The sequence below is a fragment of the Pleurodeles waltl genome, chromosome 1_2 (assembly GCF_031143425.1).
Source record: "Pleurodeles waltl isolate 20211129_DDA chromosome 1_2, aPleWal1.hap1.20221129, whole genome shotgun sequence".
NCBI lineage: Eukaryota > Metazoa > Chordata > Amphibia > Caudata > Salamandridae > Pleurodeles > Pleurodeles waltl.
The window spans coordinates 463,762,464-463,785,559 of record NC_090437.1 but is presented as its reverse complement, the minus strand read 5'-3'; positions in this window follow the sequence as shown (position 1 = coordinate 463,785,559).

The window sequence follows — 23,096 nt, the reverse complement described above, 5'->3', positions numbered from 1 at the left end:
AGAGGAAATCGTCCGGGTAGAGCCACAGCTATTCGGATCACAGGTGCAGCAGACATTCATTACAAGGAAGATGGAGCTATGGCGCAGAATTGTCGACTGGGTTAATGCAGTGGAACAGCATCCAAGAACATGGGATTGCATCAGGAAGAGGTGGAACGACATACGAGGGAAGGTACGTTCCGTGGTATCCAGACACCAGATTGCTGTACTGAGGACTGGCAGTGGACCCCCACCTCCTCCCTCACAACTAACAACATGGGAGGAGCAAGTCTTGGCGATCCTGCCTCCTGAGGGCCTCGCAGGAGTAGCAGGAGGACTGGACTCTGGTAAGGCAAATCTTTACTACTTTATCCCCCCACCCCACCTGCATGCCATCATATACCGCCACCCTTACCCTCACACCCATCACCCCAACAACCCACAGGCACCCCACTAACACAACCCACACATCCCAAAACCAAGCCCTGCATGTAACACCAATGCATGGACACCCATCACCAAAGCATGTCCAGTAGAGAGACTCACTCATGCTCCAAAATCACCAATCACACACGGGCCACAGCAATAATGCAAGCACAGGAGTAGAGGGTCACTCATCCATTGCACAAGATGGCACACACAGATACAAAAACTATGCATTTACACCCCAACAGGACCCATATCCAACGTCACCAGACAGGAGGTGTCAGACATATCCAGTCCCCCCACAGAAGAGTCCCACAGTGACGACAGCAGCTCTGCACACCTGGATCAAGATGACCACCCCGGCCCATCAGGGACCTCGGGACAGTCGGCTCCCCTGACACAGTCACAAACCACCACTGAACCTCCCCCCTCAGGAAACACCACCACAGCACCCACCCCAGCGGGCCTATCCTTCTGTCCCCAGGACACGTCAATCAGCAGTGTGTTCACCACTACAGGGAACCCAGGCAACCCCACCAACACAGGACGATCAGGGACCTGGGGGCAGTGGCAGTGGGCACACAGTTCAGGGGACAGAGGCACAGGATAACAGGGAAGCTGGGAGGACTGCTGTGCGACAGGGGGAGGACAGGCCCAGGGAAACCCCTCTCCACGAGGCACTCTCCAACATCATGGGAGCTTACCACCATTCCCAGGAGACCATGGGCACTGTACTGGCCAAGTTTCAGGAGACCCAGCGGCTGCAGGAGGAAAACTACCTGGGGATCAAGGAGGAATTGAAGCCCATCAACACCACCCTGGTCACCATTGCAGGGGTGCTGGCAGACCTTGTCAACACCATGAGGGACACAGTGGCACACCAACGGGCCACTGACACTAGCCTGGACGATGAACAGCCCTTCACCTCCACCGGCGCTAGTGGACAGGAGGCACCGCCACAGGAACAACAGGCCACCAGAACCCCACCCCCTGCAGATGGAGAACCACCCTACAAACGGTCCCTGAGATCCAGGAACAAGACAGAGAACATTGCCAAGACCCCCACTAGGAAATAAGACCCCCCTGAATGTCACCCTTTTGTCCCACTATGTCACCCTGTCCACCTTAAACTGCCATTGCTCCACTTCCTATGCCCCTTTGGACAATGCACCTGTGAAACAAATAGACTGGACTGTGCCATGGACATTACTCCATCATAACCCCAGCCCATTTTACAACCCCCTCCACTTATTTGCACAGAAATAAACACACTTCAATCACAAAACAATCTGGAGTCAGTCTGTGCTTTCACAAAAGTGTAATTGCAATATCTATGGAATATAGCAATGTCAATTTACTTGTTCACATACCAATGTAACACAGCTGTAGGCCAGCAGTAAGCATAGCAGAGGACACAAAGGGGGTCATTCTAACCCTGGCGGTAAAAACCGCCAGGGCGAATGACCGCGGTAGCACCGCCAACAGGCTGGCGGTGCACCACTGGGCATTCTGACCGCGGCGGTTCAGCCGCGGCCATAAACGGAAAGTCGGCGGTCTCCCGCCGACTTTCCGCTGCCCTTGAGAATCCTCCATGGCGGCGGAACGCGCTCCGCCGCCATGGGGATTCTGACACCCCCTACCGCCATCCTGTTCCTGGCGGGTCTCCCGCCAGTAACAGGATGGCGGTAGGGGGTGCCGCGGGGCCACTGGGGGCCCCTGCAGTGCCCATGCCAATGGCATGGGCACTGCAGGGGCCCCCGTAAGAGGGCCCCACTATGTATTTCATTGTCTGCTATGCAGACACTGAAATACGCGACGGGTGCCACTGCACCCGTCGCACCTTCCCACTCCGCCGGCTCCATTCAGAGCCGGCGTCCTCGTGGGAAGGCTGTTTCCCACTGGGCTGGTGGGCGGCCTTTTGGCGGTCGCCCGCCAGCCCAGTGGGAAACCCAGAATGACCGCCGCGGTCTTTCGACCGCGGTACGGTCTTCTGGCGGTTCCCGCTTGGCGGGCGGCTCCCGCCGCCCGCCAACATTAGAATCAGGGCCAAAGTGGGACCCAGATCTGTGCAATGGAAAGTCAAAGTGACAAGTCAGTGTCCATACACTGAGTGAAAATGACAGACTTATGCTAGCTCAAACAATAGTATGAGATGTGGGAAGCTGTAACACCTTCTTACCTGTGTCTCACTGGAAGTATTGCATGATGATGTTGTTTCGGTTGTCGATATCCTCTTCTTCTGCCTCCTCTTCTTCACTGTCCACAGGCTCCACAGCTGCCACAAGACCACCATCTGGCCTATCCTCCTGCAGAAAAAGGCACCTGGAGTCGCAACGCCAGGTTGTGCAGCATAGAGCAGGCCACGATTATCTGGAACACCTTCTTCTGTGAATAGTATAGGGATCCACCTGGTGATGGAGGCACCGGAATCTGGCCTTCAGGAGGCCGAAGGTGCGTTCTATAATCCTCCTAGTTTGCCCATGTGCCTCATTGTAGTGTTCCTCTGCCCTTGTCCTGGGATTCCTCACTAAGGTCAGTAGCCATGACAAGTTGGGGTAACCAGAGTCACCTGCAAATGTCGAGGGACAACTGTTAGACACACACTAACCCTTAGGGACAACCCCATACCCAGAAATCTATGTCAACTGTATTGGGACCGTGGCCTCACCTATTAGCCACACACGGTGCCTCAGGAGTTGCCCCATCACATTAGTGATGCTGCTATTCCTCAAAATGTAAGCGTCATGCACAGAGCCAGGATACTTGACATTCACATGGGAGATGTACTGGTCTGCCAAACACACCATCTGTACATTCATCGAATGGTAGCTTTTCCGGTTTCTGTACACCTGTTCATTCCTGAGGGGGGTACAAATGCCACTTGTGTACCATCAATGGCACCAATGATGTTGGGGATATGTCCCAGGGCATAGAAGTCACCTTTCACTGTGGGCAAATCCTCCACCTGAGGGAAAACGATGTAGCTGCGCATGTGTTTCAGTAGGGCAGATAACACTCTGGACAACACGTTAGAGAACATTGGCTGGGACTTCCCTGTGACCATGACCACTGTTGTTTGAAAAGACCCACTGGCCAGGAAATGGAGTACAGACAGGACCTGCACTAGAGGGGGGATTCCTGTGGGATGGTGGATAGCTGACATCAGGTCTGGCTCCAACTGGGCACACAGTTCCAGGATTGTTGCACAATCAAGTCTGTATGTGATTATGATGTGTCTCTCTTCCATTGTCGACAGGTCCACCAGGGGTCTGTACACCGGGGGATGCGCCATCTCATCACCTGCCCCAGCAGATGTGCCCTATGGAGGAGAACAGCGAGCAGAGAGTCATCCAACACTGAGGTATCACAATATGTTATTTGCCGAAATGTTCGTAATCGGCAATTGTGCCGGTATCTGTTTGTATTCCTGGCCAAGATAGGTGTGACGCAGTTTTTATCCATCCCATGTGGCCCCCTGAAATGGCGCTGTCTGACCTGTAAGGTAGGACAAGGGGAAATGAGGTAACTGCGCTGACGTTGTACACGGTCGCGGTGGGCGGTCGAAGACCACAGCGCATTTCTGTATTGGTTAACATTGGGCCCTATGGGTCCCAGGACGTGACCGCCATTTTCTGTCTGTTCACTCATGTGATACCTGATCTTCAACAGGAGAGGACCTACACTGCAAGTGCTGCTGTAACCTGTGTCTGAAAGCGACGATGGCTATAGTGTCTGGGGAAGGGCCCCTGTCTTCACTTTGGAGAAGTTGGAGAAACTAGTGGATGGGGTCTTCCCCCAGTACACGCAACTGTACGGTCCTCCAGACAAACAGGTGAGTACACTGTGAGCATGCTGCATGGGCAATGCCTGTTTTGAGTGGTATGGATGGAAGATACATGGGGGAGGGCTGAGGCCTGCATGTGCGGATGGTGAGTGTATGTGCGTCAGGGCATGGGTGGGAACTGGTGGGCAATGAGTATGACGGTCCAGACGGGTGTGTAATTTCCTTTCCCCCTGTACCATTCCTCTAGGTCAGCACCCACAAGAAGAAGGGTAGTTTGGCTTGCCATCACCAAGGACATCTGGACCCTGGGGGTCTACCACAGACGGAGTACCCACTGCTGTAAAAGATGGGAGGACCTGCACTGCTGGAGCAAGAAGACGGCGGAGGCCCAGCTGGGGATGGCCTCCCAACGTGGAAGGGGTGCCCCTCACACCATGACCCCGCTGATGTACTGGATCCTGGCTGTGGCCTATCCGGAGTTGGATGGGCGCTTGTGGGCATCACATCAGCCACAAGGGGGTGAGTACACCCTCATTCAGCTGACTCTGCGCGTATTACAAGGTGTCTGGGTGGGGGAGGTGGGCAGTGTGTTCCCTTAGGCCAGGGCGAACTTGGTAGGCCAGGTCCCTTGTGAGGTAGGCTATGTGGCACCCCAACCCCACTAGTGGTAATAGCCATCTACACCTAGTCATGCTCCTGTGACTTCCAGGTGTGCAGCAATTGGGCTTAGGCCTCGTACCCCACGGGCATGTGAATTTTCTAGGAACTGTTGTGCATTGGCGTATTACTGAGGGCTGCTCCCTGTGTGTTGTGTCCGCCAACGGTCGTGGTGTTGCATGCACTGATCATGTTTTTCTTCTGTCTTCCCCCCCTTTTTGTTGTCTGCCTGTTCTTGTGTGCAATAGCAGCATCAGGTGGAGGAGCAGTGACACCGGAGCAGGAGGGAGCTACAACCCACTTGGCCCTGGAGGGTGAAGCAACGGAGTCTGAAGCCACCAGTGGGATGGAGGGCAAGGGGAGCTCCACAACGGGGACAGGAGCATACACCAGTGACAGCGACTCCTCCTCTGATAGGAGCTCCCTTGCGGTGGCGGGAACCTCTGTGCCCACCGCATCAACAGGTACAGCCGCCATCCCCCCTACCAGCACCGCCCTCCCAGCAGACCCTCAGCGTGTGTCCCGTGCCCGCTCACCCAGGAGGGTGGGCATCTCCTTTGCCCCAGGCATCTCAGGCCCTGCCCTAGTCAGCCCTGCTGCCCTCAGTGAGGAGGCTATTGACCTCCTGAGATCCCTCACTGTTGGGCAGTCTACCATTTTGAATGCCATCCAGGGTGTTGAGAGGCATTTGCAACAAACAAATGCATACCTGGAGGGCATTCATTCTTGGCAGGCGGCCCAACAGAGAGCATTTCAGGCTCTGGCCTCAGCACTGATGGCAGCCATTGTCCCTCTGTCCAGCCTTCCCCCTCCAACTTCCACTACCCAGACCCAATCCCCTTTACCTCAGCCTATCCCAAGCACACCATCAGACCAGCATGCACACTCATCAACACACAAGAGTGGACATGGCAAACATAAGCACCACACATCCCACAAGCACTCACACAGGTACCATCCCAATGCAGCAACAGCAACAGCCACTGCCTCCACTGTGTCCCCCTCCTCCACGTCCTCCTCCTCCCTCGCTGTCTCGTCTCCACTCACACCTGCATGCACTACATCCTCAGCCACTACCTCCATCACCAGCATGCCCATCACCACACACCGCTCACGTGCACTCACCACCCCCACTACCATTCACACATCCCCTGTGTCCTCTCCCAGTGTGTCTGTGAGCCCTCCTCCCAAAGTACACAAACGCAGGCACACACACACCCACAGCCATTCACTTCACAACAGCCTCCGGCCCATGCACCTTCACCCAAATTCAGCAGACGCACACCTCCTACAACCACTACCTCTTCCTCCACGCCCTTCCTCCACGCCCTCTTCCTCCACGCCCTGGAACTGGAACTGCAGGTCTTCCCAATGCTTTTCTACCCCATGCTCCACCTGGAACACTAACGCTGACAAAGACGACGACGGTGAGTACAGCCGCCTAGCACACAAGGGAGGGAGGAAGGAAAAGGAGACTGACACACACACGCACAACACAAACCATTCATACACACACCATACACACAACCAGCTGCAGGAAAAAAACAATGCCATAGGACACACCTCATAATAATGCAAGGACAGCAGTAAGGCAGAATTGTAAATGTATTTGCATGCCAACAACCACCATACGTACAGAAGTGACAAATATTATACACAAACTATTGTCTAGAAAGGGCCAATGCCCATTCCAAAGTACAAACATGGCCACAGGGCACCATTCAAGCCCCAACTCAATCCTGACATTCTGCGCACCAAACTTGCAGGGCAACATGTTGGAAGTGGGCAGGCACCTCAGGGGGCAGGGGGCACCTCAGCTGAAGTGGGGAACTTGTCCACTGCTTCAGGATGGGGCTCCATGCCAATTTCCCAATGCTGAGGAGTGCAAGGTCACAGTCTCTGAGGTCGGGAACTTACCCACTGCTTTTGGAGGGGGTTCCATGCCCATTTCCCAATGATGGGGAGTGCAAGGAAACAGTCTCTGAGGTGGGGAACTTGCCCACTGCTTCTGGAGGGTGCTCCTTGTACAACAGTCCCTGGAGGGTGGCCTACATGTCCTCTGCTGGAGGTGAGGGCTGCATTGTCTCTGCTGGGGGAGGCGTCTCCTGTGCAGCCTCTGCTGGAGATGAGGGCTGCATTGTCTCTGCTGGGGGAGGTGTCTCCTGGGCAGCCTGTGCTGGAGGTGAGGGCTGCTGTGTCACAGCTGGGGGTGAGGGCTTCTTGCCTTTCATTGGTGGTTGAGTGGGAACCATTCCTGTCATTGGTGGTTGAGTGGGAACCTTTCCCCTCCTGGCTGGTGGAGTGGGATCCTTCCCTTTCACGGCTGGTGCAGTGGGATCCTTCACTTTTTTGGCTGGTGGAGTGGGATCCTTCACTTTCTTGCCTTCACGACTAGGAGGTGCCTTGACTGTCCCCATGGACTGTTTAGCTGAGGTTCTGGGCTGGGTCACTGGGACCCTGCTCTTACTGGTAGAAGGGGGTGGAGGGGGAGGGAAGAGTTCAAGTTGGGCAAGGAAAAGCTTCTTAGGGACGGTGGGGCGGGATGAGGGAGGAGGGATGGGAGTGGAGGTTGAGGGAGTGGTTGTTGGAGGAGTAGGTCTACTGACTTTGGGTGCTGATGTGAGGTGGATGGCTGTTGGGTGTAGGAGTTCCTGTGTTTGTGTCCCTTAGGAGGGGGACAGACAGGGTGGGAGAGGGCACAGGGGACAGGTGGGTGGATGTGGAGTCAGTGCATGTCACCTTTGTTCTGAGGAATAGCAGCATCCCACAGCTGATGGCACAACTATAGATGAACAGAATGTGGCTAATAGGTGAGCCTGAGTGTCCTGCCAATGGATGTCAGTGTATGCCTTCTGGTGTTAACCCCATACCATTGTGTTAGGCTAATGTTTGTCCCTCAATACTTGCAGGTGACTCAGGCTACCCAAACCTATTGTGGCTCCTGACCCCTGTGAGGAATGCCAGGAAAGGGGCTGAGAATTGTTACAATGATGCACATGGGTGAACCAGGAGAGTTATCGAAAGGACCTTTGGCCTCCCGAAGGCCAGGTTCAGATGCTTGCATCTGACAGGTGGATCCCTGTGCTACTCACCTGAGAAGGTCTTCCAGATAGTAGTGGCATGCTGCATGTTGCACAACCTGGCCCTCAGACGACATGTTCCTTATCTGCAGGAGGAGGAGACTGGAAATGCCCCTGTGGCAGCAGTGGACCCTGAGGACAGTGAGGATGAGGAGGCAGAGAATGAGGATGTGGACAACAGAACATCAGTTTCACGTCAATACTCCCAATGACACACAGGTGAGACAGAGTAACTGACCAATCCTCTGACTATTGATTTATCTGTGTGGCTGTAGCAGGATGGCATACACTTCCTTTGCATCCCAACTTACTGTCATCTATGGCTTTTAATTTTGCAGATGTTTGTGATATTACAATTGTGTGTTGCAATGCACGCATAGTGCCACATGGAAAGATGGAGGCCAGTGTTTGGCTTTGTAGGGATACCAGGGTGTCTGTAATTATGAGACCACTGTGGTGGAAGGATGGGGACAGATCCATCAATAATTGGACACTAGCATAATTATGGACAACACAACACATATTTGTAAGGGCAGAGCCATCTGTTGGATAGAATATTACAAGCCCCAAGTCCCTGAGCCTCAACCCAAGATTATCATGTCCATCAACACAGACCTATTAAACCATTTCATAAAACAGGAGCATACACTATATCAGAAGCAAGTCTGAGTCACCACTCCACTCCACCTAAAACTAACAACTGCCATGGCATGTACCAAACCACTATCAAGCTTTAAAAACACATTTCCTCTCATTCCTTTGCAGCTGACCAAGATTAAGGCCTACAACCATGGATCATTACTCCATTTGCCAATCCCGCAACAGTGTTAGAGCTTAAATATACTGAAGGGCACAGCAGAACACGCAATGGGGTGGAGAGGACATTTGGGCTTCTGAAGTCAAGGTTCAGGTGCCTGGCCCTGACAGGAGGAGGCCTGTTGTATGCTCCACCACTGGTATGTAATATCATACTGGTATGCGCATTCCTGCACAATACATGTTTATGGACCAATGTTTCCTGGGATGAACAGGTAGATGTCCCCAGTGAGGAGAAGGGTGACAATGGTTCAGCACATTTGGAGGGGAACTACATAACAGTGCTTCAGGACTTTGCAGGAGACTACAAATTGTACAGAACTTTTACACATTGTCACTGTACAATTATTATCACTTTGTAAATATCACTAATAAAAAACTTTGCACCTGAATCTCCTTGGTCTACTCATTCTCCACTACATATACTATCGGAATGTAAATCTAACCTCAGAGAGCAAGTTAGAAACACAACGGTTCCAAGTATGGTAGCAACATAGTTTGTGATGGAAGAGGACCTAGTGCCTCCATGTCACAGATCAGTGTCACATAACTCACGGGCATGTGACTCTTGAAGGCCTAGATCCATGTGCCACAACATATAGGCCCTCATTACAAGCCTGGCGGTCGGTGTTAAAGCGGCAGTAAAACCGCCAACAGGCCGGCAGAAAAAAAAAATTGAATCATGACCATGGTGGAAACCGCCAACATAGACAGCCACTTTAACACTCCGATCGCCACAGCGGTAGAAACAAACACTGCGGCGGTAACCGCCAACAGACAGGCGGAGGACAAAGTACCACCCACTGTATACAAATATGTACACCAACTACACAAGTCCGGATAGTTTACCAATCATTGTCCGTGGACCACTGGTCCCAAAATGCATCGGCGAAGCCCACACTAGATACCTGACTGGAAACGGAGAGAATACTGCTGGGGCATCAGATCGAAAATAAACAGGCACCTCAGGGGGAGGGGGGACACCTCAGCCAGATGAATGCACAATGCCACTGCTGCACGAGGGGGCTATATGCCCATTTCTGTATCCTGGGGAGTGCAAAGCCACAGTCTCTCAAGTCTCTCCAGTGGGTGGTTTGCCCACTGCTTTATTGTGGTGAGTGCAGAGCGACAGTCTCTCAAGTGGATATCATCCTCCACTGATTCTGGAGGGGGCCTGGTGCCCAGAGAGCTTCATCCTGCCAAGGACTGAGGTAGTGGATGTATGTCTCCACTGGTTCTGGAGGGGGCCTGGTGCCCAGGGTGCTTCATCCTGCCAAGGACTGAGGTAGTGGATGTAATTCTCCACTGGTTCTGGAGGGGGCCAGGTGCCCAGAGTGCTTCATCCTGCCAAGGACTGAGGTAGTGGATGTCATTTTCCACTGGTTCTGGAGGGGGCCTGGTGTCCAGAGTGCTTCATCCTGCCAAGGACTGAGGTAGTGGATGTCATTCTCCACTGGTTCTGGAGGGGGCCTGGTGCCCAGAGTGCTTCATCCTGCCAAGGACTGAGGGGGTGGATGTATGTCTCCACTGGTTCTGGAGGGGGGCCTGTTGCCCAGAGTGCTTCATCCTGCCAAGGACTGAGGTAGTGGATGTCATTCTCCACAGGTTCTGGAGGGGGCCTGGTGCCCAGAGTGATGCACCCAGCCAAGGAAAGAGGAAGTCGATTTCACAGAGGTAGTGGATGTCATTCTCCACTGGTTCTGGAGGGGGCCTGGTGCCCAGAGTGCTTCATCCTGCCAAGGACTGAGGTAATCGATGCAGTGTGGCCGGTACCATTCCCTCACCTGGGTGTGAGTGCCGAGGACCAGGTAGCATGATGCGCCATGGAGGCAGCGACATACCCCACACTGCTGTGGCTTCGCCTTCCACCTGCTGGTGCAATGGAAGTCATGCCTTATGGAAGCTGGCCAGGGTCCAGGAACTCTCCTCCAGCCTCGGACAACTGACCACTGGGGATGGTAGCCATGTCAGCGGTGGTGCAACTGTCTGAGCACGTCACGGAGCTGGTGGCGGTGCTTGTGGCGGTGTCTGGCAGCGATGCTGGTGGTGGTGCGTTGATCTTCTCTGTGTCTCTGATGGTGAGTCTTTGGTCTTTTGTGTTGTGTTTCCACCAGGCTGTTGTTGGCGTTGGAACTCCCCCTGGAAATCATGGCAGTGTGCTGTGTCATAATATGGTGGGCGATACCTTGTCTTCTGTCAACACCAGAGCAGTACGCGCTCTACTGGCGACAAACAATGCAAAAACCCAGCACTCTCAAAACAACGTAATTTATGCATTGTGCTGATATGTTGTGGTTTAACCTTTTGCATTGCAGAGTTCAATCCTGAAAACTTATTTTTAATATGCTTACAAATACTGTTCCTTTGCAATGTATTGCTGCAGGTTTTCAGAGTGTGTTAGGGTGTGGCCCCTTTCCAGGGCCTTCCAGAGACTTTCCCTGCAACATGCCGGGGCGTGTTTCTGGGCTGGGCCAAGACTCTATAAAAGAGAGCCAGCCCAACTCCCAGTGCTCACTATTCAGAGGTCCCGGTACAGAGCAGCAGCTTCTTCCTGAGCTCCTGTCCCGGCGGCCTAGTTGGATCTTCCAGTCTTCTGCCCTCATCCTTCATTAGTGATCATTGTTCCAGGCGGTAAGACGGTGGTTGGACTGTCCCGACACCGTTATTGAAAATGTTCATATTCTTGGTTTAATTCTTAAATGAGTAACAAATTACTTGCGCGCTACCATTTCTTGACATTTATATGGTATAAATAGGCAAGACGCGCAATTTATTTCATAAAGATTTGACTGTGTTATTCATTGCGCGCTACCATTTCTTGACATTTATATGGTAGTTTACAAATAGGCAAGACGCACGATTTATTTCATAAAGATTTGACTTTGTTATTCATTGCGCGCTACAATTTCTTGACATTTACATGGTGGCTTAAGAATCGGCAAGACGCGCGATTCGTTTTATGGTGTTTAAACATTGTTGTCCATTCCACGCTACTATTTCTTGACATTTACATGATGTTTTATGAATTGGCAAGACGCACAACTCGTTTCATGAGCATTTAACTTTGTTGTTCATTGCGCGCTACCATTTCTTGACATTTACATGGTGGCTTAAGAATCGGCAAAAGAAGCGCGATTCGTTCCATTGTTCTTTGATCTTGTTATTTATTGTGAGCTGTTATTCCTTGACATTGACATCGTGTTTTACGAATCGGCAAGACGCGCGATTCAATTAATGATGATTTGACTTTGATATTCATTGCGTGTTGCCATTTCTTGGTATTTTACATGGTAACACTCGAATTGGCAAGACGCACGATTCTCTCCTCGACTTTAATTCATGTTGTTTATTGTATGCCACTATTCTAAGATATTTATTATGTAATATTCGAGTTGACAAGTTATGTGATTTGTTTCCTGAATCCATATTGTGTTATTCATGGTGCACAATCCTTTTATGGTGTTTAATATATATATATATATATATATATATATATATATATATATATTATTTCTTCAACAGATGGACTAATAGCCATCTGACGGCTGCACCGATCCCATCATGTATCTCCCAAATCTCGAAATCAATTAATTCCAGAGCGCTCGTATTTAGTTCATGAGTTTATTTTCTTATACAGGTAATCCAGAGTCCCGAGTAAGATGTCTGTCAACGGGTTTCGGCAAAACGCCTTCTACTGGACAGTTTGGCTACTCAGCCGACATCATTTTCATACAACTTTTAAGTCCTTCATTTGTTTCCATAACACTATAGTGTACTAAAAAAGCGGCGGCCATTTTGAAGTATGTAATAATGATTATTTAGATACAACGCTTAATAAAAGGATGAACCTACATTAATGCCAATATTCACAGATAAGATCAGAATTAAGATTAAAAAGTCCTAAGTAATTAATATTAAATAATAAATATAATAGGCAAAAAGACAATAGCTTCCAATAATTCATAATGTTTGATCATATAAAAACATTAATCAAATAACAGGGAAAATAACAGTATAAATATAAACGAAGGAACTATAATATCATATTTTTCAATTTTTAAATATTTAAATTATCATCCGTTATATGTACATATAGTTATTAATAACTAATTGATATCCTGTATTAAAATTATGTTTAACAATGACAATGATTGTATTGTAGTGCTATAGTATACATCTAATGCCTATATAGTCAAATCTGACTCCTCACTATCCTTATCTGTATAATAGGTGATTCCATAGACACTCATGTAGATAGGTTGTATTCAAATAAGGCCTTAGCAAAAAGTGCAAAGTGCTGAAAATCTAAACTAATGATAAGTGCAAAAGAGCATATAAAGTGCATCAAAGTGTTACAAAAACTCCAATTAAAACAACCAGTTCTATTAATCTCTTGGTCCATATTATGATCTATATATATTTATATACCTCTATGTATGATATTCAGTATTCTACATTCGCCAAGTTACAGGGAAATAAAATCAAATCAAATCAAACAGCCATCATCAATAGCACAGTGCAGATCTATATACAAACTTGTTCCATCTAAATTTCATCAGACTGTAATATGAACTCAAAATAAAGAAAGTTATTCAGTCATATCCACTTTACAGATTCCATCATGGCATGTTCATCTAAGTTAATTATGATCTTCTCACCCATCTTCCCAAAAAGGGAATGTAAGTAACATACTGCTAAATTAGCACTACTGTTTTTAAAGTTAGAAAGCATAGGGAGTCTCTTTCTAAGGTATAGCTAAAGGCAATAGACGATGTATTTTCATCTAAGATGAACATGGAGCTCAGCATCAAGATTGTGCCCCAATGGGGACTCAGAGCCCAATAGTAAAATCATCTTGGATTCCATTTGTCTGAGCTCAAGCGTTCTATTGCCACCTCTGGGATTGTTTTTAATATGTTTGATACCATAAAAAGATAAAGTACCACATTCTCCTTTGTGTGCTTCCCAAAAATGTTTGGCCAGAGGATAGGTTTTGTCTTGATTTTTTATGGCTCTAAAGTGTTGTAAGAACCTAATTTTTAACTTATGAATGGTACTTCCAATATATTTTTTTTGACATCCACATTCGATGACATAAATCACAAATTCAGTGTCACATGTGATCCGGTCTTTGATCTCGCACTGACGACCATCAAAAGTTCGGTATTTATGTGTATTTCGAGCATACTTACAAGCCTTGCAATGGCCACATTTCCAAAATCCCAAACTTTTTTGGCTCAACCAAGATGTATTAGTTTTTACTGAAAAATAGCTTCTGGTTAGATAGTCTCCCAAAGAACGTGCTTTACGAAATGTTATGGACGGATGGGTTTCTATATGATCATTAATAATGGGATTGTTCTGTAAAACATGCCAATTTTTTTGGAGTATAGTTCTTAGTGAATCATGTTGTTGATTATACTGCAGGAATATTCTAGGTGCTGAATGTTGGAAATCATTGCTGGTCACTATGTTATTAAAAAGTAACTATTCTCTGCTTTTATTCCTTACTCTGTGTAATGCATCATTTAAGATTTTTGGAGGATAACCTCTACTTAGAAACCTGTCCACCATTGCCTTAGATTCCAAATCATATTGGTTCTCATCAGAGCATATTCTGCGAGCCCGCAGTAGCTGGCTATATGGTATGCTCCATTTAAGTGCATGAGGATGCCCACTATTGGCATGTAATATGGAATTACAGGCCGTGGGCTTTCGATATATAGATGTCTTTAGATGATTGTTTTCTACTTTTAGTTGGACATCCAAGAATGAGATAGTATCTCTACTATAGATAACATCTAGATAAATGTTAAATTGATTGTTATTCTATATATTTATGTATTCCAACAACAGTTGTTCTGTGCCATCCCAGATAATAAACAAATCATCGATATATCGCACCCACAGTATCACTCTAACCATATAGATGTTATTGCTTTCTGACCATTCCACCTCCTTCTCCCACCAGCCCATATATAGATTGGCATAGGTGGGAGCAAAGGATGCCCCCATAGCTGTCCCTTGTTTTTGTAAAAAACTTTCATTATCAAAGAGGAACAGATTATGTGTCAGGCAAAATTGTAGCATCGATAAGAGCATATTAGTATGCTCCAAAAATTCAATGGATCGTGTTTGTAAAAAGTACCTACAGGCCTGTAATCCATACTGATGTTTAATAGATGTATATAGTGATGCTACATCCATGGTAACCAATAAGTAGTCTTTATGCCATGGGATGTCATGTATCTTGGCCAGAAAATCATTGGTGTCACGCAGATATGAAGGTAGTTCTGTGACAAAGGTGCATAAAAACAGGTCCAGATATTGTGAAGTGTTCTCAAGTAATGATTGATTCATACTAACTATTGGTCTACCTGGAGGATGGGTTTTGTTCTTATGAATTTTGGGTAGGAAGTAAATACAAGGAATTTTAGGATGGTCAATTTTCAAATACATAAACTCATCATAATCCATCAATTGCTTTGTATACCATTCATTTAACATATCATGATATGTCCCTTGGTATTGGGATAAGGGGCTGATCTTCAATTTCTCATAATGCTCTCTGTTCATCAATTGCCGATATGCTTCCTTAGTGTAATCAATTGTATCCATGACAACAATGTTGCCACCCTTGTCTGAGGGCTTAATGATGATAGAAGAATTCGACCTCAGTGTGTTTAGATCCTGTCAATCTTGTTGCGTAAAATTAGGTCTCATCTTTCTCGGTGTCTTCAAAGAGCTCTTATTATGAAATTTGTCAATGTCATTGATCACTAACTCATGAAATATATCTATCAAATTGCCAGTAGGTAGTGGGGGATTAAATCTACTCAACAGTTTTAGATTGCTTTTATCATGAAGGTTAGTTGTAAATCCCATCTGATTAAGCATATCTGTGCTCTTGTTTGTATCATTGTATATGGAACATCTAGCTTCATCGCTGTCATGATCCAGCTCATTGATGGCTATCAATTCTGAGCTATCAGCAATATTGAATCCCGAGAGTCCAGCCCTCTGGTTGACGTTGTCTATCATTCGGTTTATGTCTTTGTTTGAAAAATGCTTGATGAGACGTAGTTTACGAACAAATTTGTACAGTTCAATACGGGTGTTAACATAATCCCATTGTGTATTAGGGCAAAAGCTTAATCCTAAATCAAGTATGCAAAGCTGATTGTCTGTCAAGGTACTATGGGAAATATTCACCACCGTACTCAAGTCATTCAATTTATTAGTTGATCCGGGATTAGGTTCTAATTTGATAGTTGGTTGCTTCTTCTTCTTGCCCCTCCTCGTCTTCCGCTTCCTCGGCCACGCCTGCGATTTTGCCCAGGAGGTGGCGTGATCATTTGCATAAGGCGCATTTCCCCCTGAAAATCCAGCTTGTTGCGCAGTATCTCGTCAGCAGAGGACTCTATTTCTGAACTGTCATCTGCAGATATCTGTTGTACAGCACAATCAGCCCCACTCTTAGACATGTCTTTGGTTCTTACAATGTCATATTTTCGAGCAAATGTGTAGATATATATATATATCTGCAATATGCGTAATTTGTGTTGAAACATTTTAAGAGTACACAGAAGTCCAGAGTTTCTAGATGCAATATTGTATGGTCCTAGTATACATTCTCAAAACAGGATTTATATGACTGGTTTAAAATTTAGTCAGAATGTTTTTTCTGATTCTCATGTAAAGGAAAGTACTTGAATAAGAAAGTTTTCATTTAATTCATCTTGATTCCCCTACAGGTATCCAGCCATTTTGAAACTTAGTCATTTTAAACTTAACTCTTAGATTGTTCATGTTTTCAGAGTGACTAAGCTTAGAATCATAGTCCAGTATTGATTTCAGGAGATATAATTTTCATATTGTGTGTTCTAACCTTTTTGTCTTACTACAGGTCTCCTTCCCAGCTGTTCCCTTCATAATCCCCTCTTCCCCTCTTGAACTCTCTCAGTCTCTGTGATTTATCTATCAGAGTCTTGGAGCTGTTCAGCGGTGGACGTGTTGGGAACGTGCACAGACCCCGAGGATCTGGTGACTCTGACATCTTCCTCCTGGCTACCACCGTGGTGAGTGGTGTTAACACCCTGGCGGATGGTGTGGTACATTGGCTGTCTATGGGAGTTATCACCACCATGTCCTTAATTTGGTGGTAATTACTGCCATCCTGTTGGCGGTATTACCACCACTTTAACAGTCACCATCTATGTCATAATGACAACCATAGTGACCATTTGTGGCAGGTGATGGGTGTGCCAGCCATCAAGTGTACTAGGGTGTGAATCACACATTTGTAGGTGAATCAAAAGTTAGTACAGTGGAATCTCCAAAATTTATATACATGATTTATCACAGACACATTCAACACATGCACAGTGCAGGCGTTGGGAGGGGGCACACCAATCTTTTACATGGGCCCCTATGCACGGTGCATGAAAAGTCAGGTAAGTCCACTATTATACTCCTACAGAGTCCTAAAATAGCATCCATGATCTTTACAGTATTGCACAAACTCTGTGCCATGGTGGACCTTGTCTTGTATACGGCACACACATGGTGGTTTTAGGGGTGCCAAGGGGCAGATGTGAGGTGGCACTGGACTAGGTGCTGTATGACTTCTCGTCATTCTTCCCCATAGTCTTTAATGCCAGATAATGTTGTATTCCTATGTGTGCGTCACGATGCAGCAAACAGGTGAATGTGTACTCTACAGGCACGTCAGGTATGTGTAGGTGATATTTAGTTGGTCATGCCAACACTTGGGTGGCATTTGATATTGGTGCCACCAGATGCTTGGACCCCATGACTGATGTGGCGCTGTAGCTATGTGTGACTTTGTTTACATTGACATGGCCTATGTAATTCACATTGCTGAGCTAAAGATTGTTAGGTGTAATATGTGTGGGATTTGTATGTAGTTGTAAACCAGTGGACGCTTATCATGGTTTGTGCTCAGCTTCTGCATGCAAATGGGACAAAGCTCCACCTGTACTCATGTGGTGTGCCAGTATTATGTACATGTGGATGTATATGTGTGTGTGATGTGCAATGATTGTGGTGTAGTGTGGCATGTGACATATGTGTTGTTGTCTGTCTATCTGTGTTCCCCAGCCCATGTGTGTTTAGTGTGGCGTATGTCTTGTTTGTCCTACAAGGTAGGTGTGTTGTCTGTGCACTGTTTCGTATGGTGGCTTATCTAAAATTAGGCCATTGCATATTAGCCATCCTGGAATGGCTTGTTGATGGTGGAATGCCGGAATATGTAGACATCATGTACACTGCTGGGGTATTTTTCAAGGATGTTTGTGAAGAGCCCATGGCGGTCCACAATGGCCTGCACATTTACTGAATTTGTGCGTTTGTGGTTCTTGTATAGGTGTTCGGTTCCTGCAGGTGGCATCAGTTAGATATGGGTGCATTCCATTGCACCCAGCACATGCGGGAACGCAGCAATTAGATAGAAACCTTTCTTGGTCTCCTGCTGCAATTGCTGGGTGTTTGGGAAGCAGATGTGGTGAGGTGTGAGGCGTATGATTGCATTCAGAACCTATAGAAGGAACACCAAGAAGAATGGCTGGGAGATAGCAGACTCTTGTGCGCCCGCTGTCTGAAAAGATCCAGAATGCAGCATATGGAGGACAACGAGGAGTTTGGCTATGGGTGGTAAGTTTGTTGAAGTTGTCACCCTTGCAGTGATGTCTGGTGCATTGTGGTGCAGCAGGCGTACAATTGACTCCCAGTTCAGACGGTAAATCCTGATGACATCTTGTTTTGTACGCTGTCAAAAGATCCTCTTCTGTCTTCTGCGCTGCCTTTGTGGCTGCTGTAGTGGTGTTTGGAGTTCCCATGGTGATGGTGGAGGGACCTGTTGTTGTGACTGATGTCTACGGTATGTGCCAAGCTAGAGCAGTAATACTTCCATGTTGTCCTGAAGTTGTAAATGCTCCTTCTGTGTGTTTTCCTAAATGTAGGAAAGTGCCATCTTTTTTGGCATGTTACCTCCAATTTCTGCCTGTTTGTCAGTGTGTTTTTACTGTCTCACTGGGATCCTGCTAGTCAGGACCCCAGTGCTCATAGTTTACAGCCTATGTGTCAGTGTATTTTACTGTGTTGTCAGTATGTTTGACTGTGCCACTGGAGTTTTGCTAACCAGAACTCCAGTGCTTATGCTCTCTCTGTTTTCCAAATTTGGCACTATATTCTAGTGACCCCATATTCCAATCCAGATTGGCACACTGGACCTCCCTTATAAGTCCCTAGTATATGGTATCTAGGCACCCAGGGCATTTGGGTTCCAGGAGATCCTTCTGGGCTGCAGCATTTCTTTTGCCACCCATAAGGAGCTCATACAAACACTCCTTCAGGACTGCCACTGCAGCTTGAGTGCAATAGTGCACACACTATTTCACAGCCATTTTCACTGCAGCAGCTAACTTATAAGTCACCTATATGTCTAACCTTCAGTTACTGAAGGCTAGGTGCAAAGTTATTGTGTGTGAGGGGGCACCCTTGCACTAGCAAAGGTGCCCCCACGTTGTCCAGGACCAATTTCCCAGACTTCGTGAGTGCGGGGACACCATTATAACCGTGCACCACATATAAGTCAATACATATATGTAGCTTCACAATGGTAAATCCGGATATGGCCATGTGAGGTGTATAAGATTGAGAAATTATACCCCCAATCCAATTCTGGTACTGGGGGGGATGCAATTCCATGCACCCTGGGGGCTCCATCATGGACCCCCAGCACTGCCAAACCAGCTATCATGGTTTCAACTGCAGCCCCAGCTGCTGCCACATCACCAACAGGCTTCTGCTCTCTTGGGGCTTGGGCAGCTCAATCCCAGGAAGGCAGAACAATGAGTTTCTTTTAGGACAGGGTGTTACACCCTCTCCCTTTGAAAATAGGTGTTACAGGCATTTGAGGGGCATCCTCCCAGAGCCTCTGGAAATGCTTTGAAGGGCACAGATGGTGCCCTCCTTGCATAATCCGTTCTACACCGGTTCAGGGACCCCCAATCCCTGCTCTTGCGCAAAACTGGACAAAGGAAAGGGGAGTGACCACTCCCCTGTCCATCACCACCCCAGGGGTGGTGCCCAGAGCTCCCCCAGAGTGTCCCTGGGTTCTGCCATCTTGTTTTCAGGATGGTCAGGGAACTCTGGGAGCATCTGAGTGGCCAGTGCCAGCAGGTGATGTCAGAGACCCCTCCTGATAGATGCTTACCTGGTTAGGTCGCCAATCCCCCTCCCAGGGCTATTTAGGGTCTCTCCTCTGGATGTTTCCTAAGATTCGGTTTGCAAGACTCCACCAGGACTCCTCTGCAACCTTTGCTTCACCTTCTACCATCGGATCAACTGCAGAACTGCTCCAGGAACTCTACAACTGCAACAAAGTATCCAAGACGGCTACAGCAACTCTGTAACACCAGCTCCTGCCAGCAACTACAATAGTTTCCAGGTCATGCACGCTCCGAGGACTGCCTGTCTTCATCCTGCACCAGAAGGACCGAAGGAATCTCCCGTGGAGTGACAGAGTCATTTCCCCGCTTCAGCGGGCACCTCTCTGCAGCAACAACCAGTACTCTGGATCCCCTCTCTTAATGACGAACATGGATACTGGAACATAGGTGGTGGACATAAGTGACCCTGACTGTCCAAAGGTCCAACTGTCCAAATTTGGTGGCGGTAAGAGCTTGCCTTCCCAAGCCAGACTGTACCCCTGTGCACTGTGTGTTTTGCAGCTCCTAGGGCTTCTGTGCGCTTCTCTAAGGAATCCTTCATGCACAGCGTAGCCCAGATCCCCAGCACTCTATCCTGTGATACTCAGCCCCTGAGTTGTTTTCCAGTGGCGTGGGATCCCTTTGTATAGAGCTGCGATGACCATGATTTGCAGCTCCTTTTTTACCATGTCTTGGGACTCCTGTGGGTGCTGCCTGGTCTTCTGAGGGCTCTCTGAAGTTCTGAGAGCCCTCTCTTTCCCCTCAGTCCAAGTTGAGACCCCCAGGTCCTTCCTGGGTCTGGGTAGCACCTTTTCCTGCCAAACTTGTCTTTTGCATATGCCAAGGATTGTTGGCGGAATCAAATGACTAAAACCAGCCTGCATACATCTACTCGACGTTGGACATCTCTTGCACCAAGCAGGAACCCAGAGCTGTCTTCTCTGGTGCATTTCTGACTTTTTCTTCTTACTGGAGAATCCACTTTTGCACCTTCATCCAGGTTAGCATGGGCTCCTGTTACTCCTAGACTCTTCAGTTGGTCTTGGACTTAGTCTCCTCTCTCTGCAGGTCTTCAGGTCCAGGAATCCATTGTTGGTGTCTTGCAGTCTTGCTTGGTTTTTGCATAATTCTTTATCACAACTTCTAGTGTGTTCTGAGGAAACTTGCTGTACTTTACTCCTGCTTTCCTGGGCTCTGGGGTGGGGTACATTACTTACTTTTGGTGTTTTCTTACACTCCCAGCGCCCCTCTACACGCCTCTCTTGCCTAGGTGGATAACCAACTTTTGCATTCCACTATTATAGTATATGGTTTGTGTTGCCTCTGGGCCCATTCTAGCCTAAGGTGCTTTTCACTATTTGCACTATTTTGTGACTGTGTACTTACCTGATTTTGGTTACTAGTGTATATTGTATGTGTGTTACTTACCTCCTAAGGGAGTATAGCCTCTACGATATTTTTGGCCTTGTGTCACTAAAACAAAGTACCTTTATTTTGGAACACTGAGTATTGTGTTTCTTGTGCGTGAGTTACTTTGTGACTACAGTGGTATTGCAAGAGCTTTGCATGTCTCCTAGTTCAGCCTTGGCTGCTCTGCCTACAGCTACCTCTACACAGTCTGACTTCTAGACACTGCCTACATTTCACTAATAAGGGATAACTGTGCCTGGTATAAGGTGTAAGTAACTTAAGTACCCACTACAAACCAGGTCAGCCTCCTACAGGAGGGACCAGCAAAGTCCCAGGAGGAGAAGAGGAATCACAAGTGTTGCTTTAGTGAGGTGGAGCATGACATCCTGGTCAGAGAGGTGACGGAGCACCAACACCAGCTCTTCGTCACCTCCAAATTGCCAGTCTGTAAGAGGGATGCAATATGGCAGGCAATAGTAGATAAAGTCAACAGCGTAGAAAAGGTGAAGACCACTGTCACTGATTGCAAGAAGCGCTGGCACGATTGCAAGTGGAGGACCAAAGAGAAACTGGCCAGGAACCGAAAGGCAGCACTACAGACTGGAGGTAGAAGTCCCGCACCACAGGAGGACCTGGGTGAGCTGGAGGAGATGGTCATACCGGTCATCCCCGAGGAGCTGGTCACTGGAATTGAATGACAGGACAGCGCAGACTAATAAGACCTATCATAAATGCAGGGGAATTTACAGAGGGGGGAATATATGGAATTCCACAAATGACAGAAGGGGAAGGCACATAGGATACATTCAATGCATGCTAAAGTGTTGCATTGGAACACATAGGCCCTGAATCAAGACCCGATATCCCCACCCAAGCCACACATGTACTGACGCTTTGATTGTGCAATGCACTCCAACATATACACAACATGGACATGAGCCACTCACTATGGTTATACTCCATCATGTAAATATGCAGCACATTGCCTGGAAGGGATATGCAAATAGTGTGGCTGTGGCTGTGGCTGTGCAACCACAACACCCATTGCATATTGTCAAAGCCCCTGAGTCTACACAACTTGTACATCAGAGACTAGGACTGAAGTCAATACCACCCCAGAGGTGGTGTCAGGGTGGTGTTACAGGCCAAAATGCTCCCATTCCTCCTTGTCTCATTGCCCTTTTCATGTGTGCTGCATCTTGGAGCACACATTGAAATGCCACCTTAGCAAAAATAGCTTCTACATGTGCAGGAAGGGACACCTCCCCGCACATAAACAATTTATCACTTCAAGGTAGGCACCCCTTCAACATACTGCAACAATGCCTGTGTTGGTGCACGGAGAACAAATCTGTAGAGGCGTAGGGGGAATTGCAGGGGTGTACCGTATTCTAGTAAACATGGCACATCCCTGCATTACTAAACAGGTGTAGCATCGTGCAACACATATTGCTGCTGCACTGAGCTGTGCCACTTGAGAAAAAATCTGGCCTAAAGTGTGCAACCTGTGGAACGCAAACCCCACACGGTAAACCCACAACAACTCACACACAACTCTATGCGCCGTATGGAAATGGCCACAAAATAAAACATATACAACACATGGAGCATGTCTGTGAGCATCGTTTGTGCAGCTGTACATGTAGCTGCAATCTCACCATTCGAAAAGATAGAGGCCCTCATTACGAACCTGGCGGTGGGTGATAAAGGGGC